The sequence below is a fragment of the Lathamus discolor genome, chromosome 3 (assembly GCF_037157495.1).
Source record: "Lathamus discolor isolate bLatDis1 chromosome 3, bLatDis1.hap1, whole genome shotgun sequence".
NCBI lineage: Eukaryota > Metazoa > Chordata > Aves > Psittaciformes > Psittacidae > Lathamus > Lathamus discolor.
In genome coordinates, this window is record NC_088886.1 from 61,780,628 (window position 1) to 61,788,830 (window position 8,203).

Consider the following 8,203-nt stretch of genomic DNA (forward strand, 5'->3'; position numbering starts at 1 on the left):
TGAGGGAGATGCCAGTGACATCTCTGTTTCTCTGAGGTTATTCTCCAGCTGATTTAATTCCCACTTTGCCAAAGTGGCAAGTTCTTGTGACGCTCTGGATCAACGTGGCTGAAGGTGCCTGACCCACTTCTGCTGAACTGGAACTGATTCAGTAAAAACAGGTCAGACCACTACGAGCTGCCCCAAGCCCTGCACAAGTGCCAGCTCCCAGCCACATTAGCATTTCAGCTGAATCCATTTGAACACAAATCCTCGCAGCAGAGTGGCACACAAGCAAGGCTGGTCCGGCCAGGTGTTGGGATGGAAAATGGAAAGAGGAAATCAGTGCTTAGAAAAATCATAATGGGGAGATGGTCAAGGCACTAAGCAAGAAATTAAAAAATTAAACCAGAAAGTATGCTTTCTACTCACTGGCCTTGGGCTGTAGCTCAGGGATAGTCTTGGAAAGACCTATGAATGCAAGAAAGGAGACATAGAGCCAGCCTGGTTTGTGCTTTAAACCACTTTGTAGAGACGTGGAGGGGTTCAGGTTCTACTGACCCTGGTGAGGCCGCATCTGGAGTAGTGTCCAGTTCTGGGCTTCTCGGTACAAGGAGCTACTAGAGAGAGTCTAGTGAAGGCCACAAGGATGCTCATATGTCTGGAGCATCTCTCTTAGGAGGATGAGATTGCAGTAGCTGGGCCTTTTTAGCCTGAGGAAGAGCAGCCTGAGAGGGGATCTCATCAATGCAGATCAATAGCTCAAAGGCAGGTGCCAGGAGGATGGGGCCAGACCCTTTCCAGTGGTGCCCAGTGGCAGGACGAGGAGCAAATGGCCGAAAACTAACACAGAACAAGTGTCTTTACGTGAGGGTGTCAGAGCCCTGGCACAGGCTGCCCAGGGGGTTGTGGAGTCTCCCTTTCTGGAGCCATCCCAAACCTGCCTGGACACATTCCTGTGTAACCTGCTGTAGGTGGCCCTGCCTTGGTAGCGGGGGTTGAACTGGATGATCTCCAGAAGGCCCTTCCAACCCTAATGATCCTGTGATTGCGTGAACAGCTACATTGTTTTTTTTCGTACCATTACAAACATCTTAGAAAGCAAAAATTGTTTAAAAGCAAATGTTGTAAGAAAGGAGCCTGCCTCTCAGTTCTAGTACTGACCAAGTATGTCTTTCCACTCCTCCACAGCTCCTCCAGCAACCAGTGGAACTATTAATTAACCTGAGGGCAGTCCCTGGCCCACTGGAAGCACAGCAGGATCCATGCAAGGGGCAGGGGATGATGAAGATTTGGTCTTGCATTCCAGAAAAGATGTCCACAAAGGGACACATTTTCCCCGGAGGAGCTGTCGGGTCACAGTGACACTGCTGCCATCTACCACAGATGGTTTACAGCCTGTATCACTCATCACTATGACACAGCACTTTCCGTACCATGTTCTCAATGCAGCTGAGGCATACTAACTGAGGTTAGTATGGAAATACTGTCTGTCAGTGTTCCTACCTGTGCCCGTGGTGGGTACTTGTTCTCATGTGGACTAGAGACCACTGATTAAACGCGCTCCTGTGCCGCTGGTGTGCAATCACAGCACACCACTTTGGACAACCATGTGTTCTCACTGAGCCCTGTTGTACTGTGCAGTAATTAAAAAGTCATGAGTCCTATTTAAATATAGGGCATTGTGTCCTAAACCTTCGAGCGCCTGTGGGGGTGAGTAAGCTCATTCTCTGAGGATGTTCTCTGGTCTGTGTACATGCACTAGCTTCATCCAAAGGATGTAGGAAATGCCAGATCCAGATATATGAATTCCACTTAGTTTTGGGGGTTTGTTGTTTGGGGTTTTTTTAAATACATCACTAATGAGTTCAGGCATGGCAAAAAAATTAATAGTAATGAGCTAATTACTATACCAGCTGCCTACAAAGAGGGGTCCTGTAGGCAGGCTCCTTCTGCCCATTTGCCTGCTGGTTAAGCCACCACTCTAGAAATTACAAAACAAAACTTGTTTTCCCTTTATAAACATCTCTCAGCATCACCTTTATATGGCCCACAGCACCAGCACTGCTGAGCTTTTAAGTTCTCGACGTCCAGCCAGAATCTCCCCTAGCACATTCTAACACATTTTACTAGCTCGAGCAGGGTAGAACACAGCCATCTCCTCAAGCGGATGCTGCTGAGGACGGGCGCACCATCTGCATGCCTTCCAACGTCCGAAGCCCCTTCCCTTCTGCCAGCCTTTTGAAAAGCCAGCCTGTTCCTCTGATTGATTCACTTTTTAATGAACTGGGAAAGCCTGTGAACTTAAACCCTGACACCTCCACCTCCCTCCCTCCCGCGGCATCCCTGCAGCAGTGTGCTGATTATATTTCAAGTTATTACGGGATTAATACAGCTGCCCCCAGTGCCTCTTTCCCCTGAACTTCATCAATAAAAGTTGTGTACTCTTACTCCAGCTCGTTCAGTTGCTCCCTGAATCTCTCCATGTAACCTGTGGTGTGTCAGCAAGGCTGTATCATATCAGCCCTTCAGAGCTGCCAGTGCTGCTAGCGGTTAGACCCTACTTGTGACATGGCCTTCTGTAAGCTTTGTCTGTTAAGAGGACATCTTGAGCTCTGCTACGCACCCCATCAGCTCTCTAAGCGGGTAGCACATACTTAGCACTATTGAAAATAGTGAAATAAGGTAATTCACACAGAAAAATAAGTGATTATGCCAGTGTCAGCTTTGTTTGAATTCACAGTAGAGCTGTAAACCAGACTGTACACAGGCCAGTTCAAGTAGAAGGAAAAAGAGAAGGTGGGGGAAGCAAAAGACCTGGGCCCAGCACAACCCAGTATTTCACACATGGCATTTCTTTCTACAGTACAAGCTTCAGGTTTACTTTTTTTGTTGTGTTGTAGGTATTTTTTCCCCCAAGAATCCTATTTTCTAAACCCATCATTAAAAATGTAATTAACTGGCTTATTCTTTGGAAAATGTGCAGTTGTTTACAAAGGAATTGCCACACAAGCTGCCACCTTCAACTGTGCTCAAGTGGGAAGTTATGCTCTTGTTTACAACTGTGCATCAATTCCACAATATATTTAGTTTTGGTACAAGTTACATATAAGATTCTTACGGAGCTTAATGTTGCAGCAAATAACACATATAGTAAGCAAGTAGGATTTATCACTGGTTGTAATGTCGTAGTACATACTCTAAACCTATATGGTGAATGATGTACACGCACACACATGCAAACAAAATGGAAATATATTTAGTTTAAGAAGTGATGAATTGTATTTGCTTTCATTATTCTCATTTTGTGTTGTAGGAGAATGGAGATCAAGCACATCCATGAGAAGGGTGACTGGTTGGGATCACATCTGGGAAGCACCACACTCACTGATGAGCAGGTTAGAGAAGAAACTGCACTTCGCTACCTATGGCACGAGAGGGGGGTCCCTCAGGAATGCAGGACCCAGTGTAGCTGGTGGGACTCCCGCTGAGTCCCAAGATGCTCCCAGAAAGCATGAAACATAGATCCAGGTAAAACATCTCCCCCAGGATGGTTTTTTCCAAACTACTTTGTTGGAATTTTCCCCTTTAAATTATTTTGTCTTATTTTCCCCCTTCTGGTCTCTCTCACAAGCACAGGGGCCGGGTGGCTCTGCTTAAATAACGCATCTACAGTTCTGCAATATCTTTTTGAACTATAGCAATTAAACGGAAAATAGAAAAATCAGCTCAGCATCCTGTTTGGATGTAATTAAAGGTATAATCTGTTCCATTTGAATACTTCAGTGCTTACCCTTCTTAAAACAACAAATAAGAATAGGAGCTCATTTGCAATATGGGTTTTTTTTTTTTTTCCAAGCCAGCTAAAAAGACTGAACTGATGAAGCAGGAATAATTTTTAAGTGTGGCATAAGCACAAAAATACCAACTGCAGCTTTTGAGTGGCTGCTGCAGATCCCACGTCTGAGGGGAGTTCAGTAACAAGGGGTATCAGCTTTATGGCAAAACATCTTCCACTGCTCGGTATCAGCGTCTTGGTATGGCTGAAGTAATTACCTGTTGAATACATCAGCCAAATACATCAGTGGAATGAGTATCAGAGGATATCCAAAAATACAGAAGTGGGATGTGTGTCGGCTCAGCCTGTTTGGGGCTGTTTGATCTGCAGGTTTTTTCCTAAGAATAAAAGACAAATACCGCATTCATCGCCCCTTTGTGTTCTATGGGTAGCTGATGATTTTACAGCACAAAATTAGCCTATTAATGGCTGGCTTATGAATTTTAGCTGGGTTTTTTTTCTTCCTATTGGATATTTCTCTACTGCTCAAAGAAATTGAAGTCAGGTGTAAAGTTAATATCTGCCTTGTTCATTTATTCATATTGTAAGCAATCAAGATTTCCCCAAATCACAGGGCAATCTCTCGCCTTCTGAGAATTAATATAGGCCCTGTTCTCTCAATTTAGTTTAACAAACCAACTGGCATAAGTTCAATGGAACCAATGATTATTCTGAGAGGTTACGGCGAACCACAGAAGTTGTTAGTGAAAAGCTTGCTTGTAAGATCCCCTAGGAGGAAAAGTATATGGATATTCTAAAATGTAATTAACAGCATGTTCCAACACTGTGAGACAGTAACATCAGCTGGAGCCTGCTGCACACGGAGAGCTTCAGCTTGCCCAGTGGCCACCACTCCTGGAAGAGCAAAGGACACGAGGAGCATCAGAGGGGACCGCATGCTGCTGCAGAGAAAGGCACCAGTACAGGTTCTGACAGCGGGGGCTCCTTCCTATGCTGCTGTGTTCAGCTGCTGGCTCATCCCTGTGTTCAGCTGCTTGGCTCCCTTCCGCCTTCCTTCATGGGCACTTCACCGGCTCCAGGACCCAACCAGGCAGAGCAATGCTTCTCCTAATGTAAGTTTTTGTCTCCACTGCATCATCTCCCTCTCAAAGACCAAAGTTCTGTTGAGGCAAGAACACCTCAAGCTAAGCTTTGGGCTCAGTGTTATGGTTTATGGGGCTGCTTCAACAAAATGGCTGAGGTGTTTTGGTTTGGTGTGCTGAGTTTTTTTTAAGTTCTGTACATATCAGGGGATAAAATAAAAGAAGGCCTAAAAAGCAAAATAATATTTTTCAAACATTTTTCATCATTCAAAAAGAAATGGGTTTCCAGGCCCAGCATTTGTGAGCCGGGGTGAACATCTTGTGTAGCAGGGAACTGATTGAAACAGATTACAAAGTGATTACAAAAATATAAGAGCAATATTACATATGGGATCAAAATGGCACAACGGTCTGTGAGGCCTATATTAGAGCAGTGAATATGAGAGTTCAGAAGGTCCTTAGCACCTGTGAGAATTTCCAGCCCTCCTGGGTGCTTTGCTGTTTGAAAGCGCAGGCCCTTTTCATGCCTGGTCCTTCAGAGGCTTGAGCCCTCACATAGCATTCCTCAAGCATCACCCTATTAAGGGGACAGCTCTTGTTTCGGCCACTGCACATCTTTTCTGAGCTGGCTGAACAGTGTGCTGTGGCCTTTCCAGTCACTAAAATTCTGCAGTTTATTGCTTTTAATACAGTAGCGCTGAGAGGCCTCATCAGAAACCCAAAAAACTCCAGCCTTTGTGATGCCAGACCCCTGCTTGCCCTTCAGTGGCCAAGCCAGAGGTGAGTAGGGGCAAAAAAGCACCATGAGCCACCAGGAAGGACCAAGTCTTACATCCCCAGCCACCACCTCAGATCCTGTTGCCCCCTCCTTGACCTGTGCAGCCTCCTGCACGCCAGGAACATTTCTGTGAGCTTTGTGCTAGAATTGTTGTTAAAAGAAGCACAACAGAACCCGACTTGTTAAAAATACCCACAGAGGAGGGAGGAAAATAACCTTGCACACAGCTGTGTCTGCCTCCAATAAACAGGGCTTTTATCAGGCCTTGGGCTCAGACAGGAGACTCTGCTGCAGGTGAGTGAATTCCTGACTCTCAGCTGGGCCACTTCAGCTGAGGTTTAAGCACAGGCCTTTCACCTGCCACTTCCCCGGAGCCAGGACCCTGCACACACTGGGTGCATGTTCCCCATTCACCCCTGACGCAGCAGTTTGCTCAGCAGCAGCACTCCTCTGCCCCATGGGTCACCCTTCAGGAGCAGGGCCGGAGCCATCCCACACCCCAGGAACAGCTCTGAGAGACAGGAACCTGTTTCTAAACGAAGCAGCGCTTATCTCATGCATGCCACAGGTGTGATGTCATCCCCGCCGGCGAAGGAAGGAGGATGTCTGCAGCCTCCACTGTGCAGAGAGGCAGGAACTGAAGCGAACATGTCTGAGACTTGGTTAGAGCCTGGTGATAATTAAGAAACGTAATTACAGCTGCAGAGATAATTCCTCTTTGAGTTCTTACAAACAAGTTTTTAATTTGCACCAAAAATTTACATTCCAGGTTTCAGGCGAACCATGAGCGCTGTGAGCTCGGCGGGGACTCGAGGCGGGGGCTGGCGGGTCCTGCCAGGCTCCAGGGCAAGAGCACCCGCGACTTCCCCGGAATGGCACAGGCAAACAGCCGCCAGCAACCCTGGGTGCACACAGGTGAGCGATGCCATTGCTTTGGAGTGCCTCATCTGTTGTACAAGTGCGACAGTGAAAGCTGCGGCAGATAAACTTCTGCTTTTTATTAAAAAGGAAATCCAAACCCAAACCCCAAACGACTTATAAGGTAATTGATTGGTTTCTCCTAGTCTTTTATTAGTTGTGATTAAGGAGCTAGAGTAGCCCTGTTTACACAGCTCTAACAAGTCAGGACCTGCAGTACATTATTGGCTTGCGGCCCACAACTTGCAGTCCATTCTCAACAGAATCAATCTGGAGTTGAAAACATCCCCTGTAGGAAGCATACACATCCCTGCTTATACAGGAACAGAAAACAGTAATAACTTCAGGTCCTGTAAGTTGCAAGTGCAACTTACAGAGATCAGCCCTGACTTGTCATTGCTCTCAGCATGTTTGTGATGAGATCAGAGTGCTTCACAGAGGACTCGTACTTTCAACTTGACAAGGGACATAGGTGAGCGTGTTACACTTCACTGTTACTCGCAGCTCAGACTGCAGAAATAAATCGAGAGCTCCTCACTGTTTAACATGCAGTCAAAGCACCGCCAATCTAAAATGGCTGATCAGTAATTCTTTAATTGCAGTTTCATAGAAACAAATTGCTATTTAATTGCAGTAAGCTCTTGTGTGGCTTAGCTGGACTGACAATAGGGATACACCTGGCACTAACAGTAACATGCAACAACAGTGGTTATCTGGTACTTCATGTATGGGAGGCTCAGGCAGTGAAGTGCGACCTGGCACATGTAATTTCACACTGAAAAAATGTAATGCTTAAAAAATGGATGTACAGAAATGTTCCTATCTCAGTTTTATTTGTTATTTAATAGAGCTGCTCAGCCTGGAGATCCTTGCAAAAAGCCTCACGCTTGACAAACAACTGCCAGCCAAAGAACCTGATAGAAAACTTGAAATTAAAATGCTCTTTTGAAAGGTCTGATGGTGCTTGACAGCCACTCACAGTGTGCAGGACGTGGTGCGGCGTTGGGTGCCTTTTCTTTCTCAGTATTTACCCTAAAATTAGATGATGCAAATGTGATCAGTGTTGACTAACAGGGAAGAAGGGAGACACCCTCGGTGTGGTTAATATTCTAAAGCTGTGACTTAATTTCCTGGCTTCATTTTGGTGAGACATTCTCATTTTATATTTCATAAGGTACCGCGTAAGCTGTTAAAATATTTAAAGATAAATCATGTAGGACTGAACAGACAGTATCTTGTTGCAAACAGAATTTGGTTTGGAAAGGCTTAATGTCCCCCTGCCTGCCAGGATGCGTAAATCTCGTCACAGACAGCTGGATAGGTACAAACATTAAACCCATTTAGAGGGCAATCTTTTTACGGAATTGTTTCATTAATAAGAGTGACAATTTCTATGATTGAGGCGTTCAGATGCAGCATTGACAGAGCCTTTTATCCAGGTTCACCGGGATGAGTTCAGATTAGAAATGTTTCCTTTGGTGTTCCTTAACGGCGTTCATTCCTGAAAGTGAGGGAAGCTCTTAGGGAATGATTATTTGTGTGACTTTTCCACAGCGCTAAATGCACAGGGTGCATTTCAGCCTCGGCATCGCAAATGCATGGGAGAAAAGGTGCACAAGTACCTATTTTTCCTCACAGATCTCCCCA

General features: G+C 45.6%; 1 long non-coding RNA gene across 2 annotated transcripts in view; it reads left to right on the forward strand.

Moving 5' to 3' along the window:
* The window catches only part of LOC136012368 (uncharacterized), a 126,080-nt gene extending 122,734 nt beyond the window's left edge, over positions 1-3,346 (forward strand). For both annotated transcript variants that reach the window (XR_010611684.1, XR_010611685.1), the window contains 2 exons: positions 1,171-1,450; positions 3,296-3,346. This is a non-coding gene — a long non-coding RNA (uncharacterized LOC136012368). The remainder of the gene's footprint in view (positions 1-1,170; positions 1,451-3,295) is intronic.
* Positions 3,347-8,203: the final 4,857 nt, after the last annotated feature.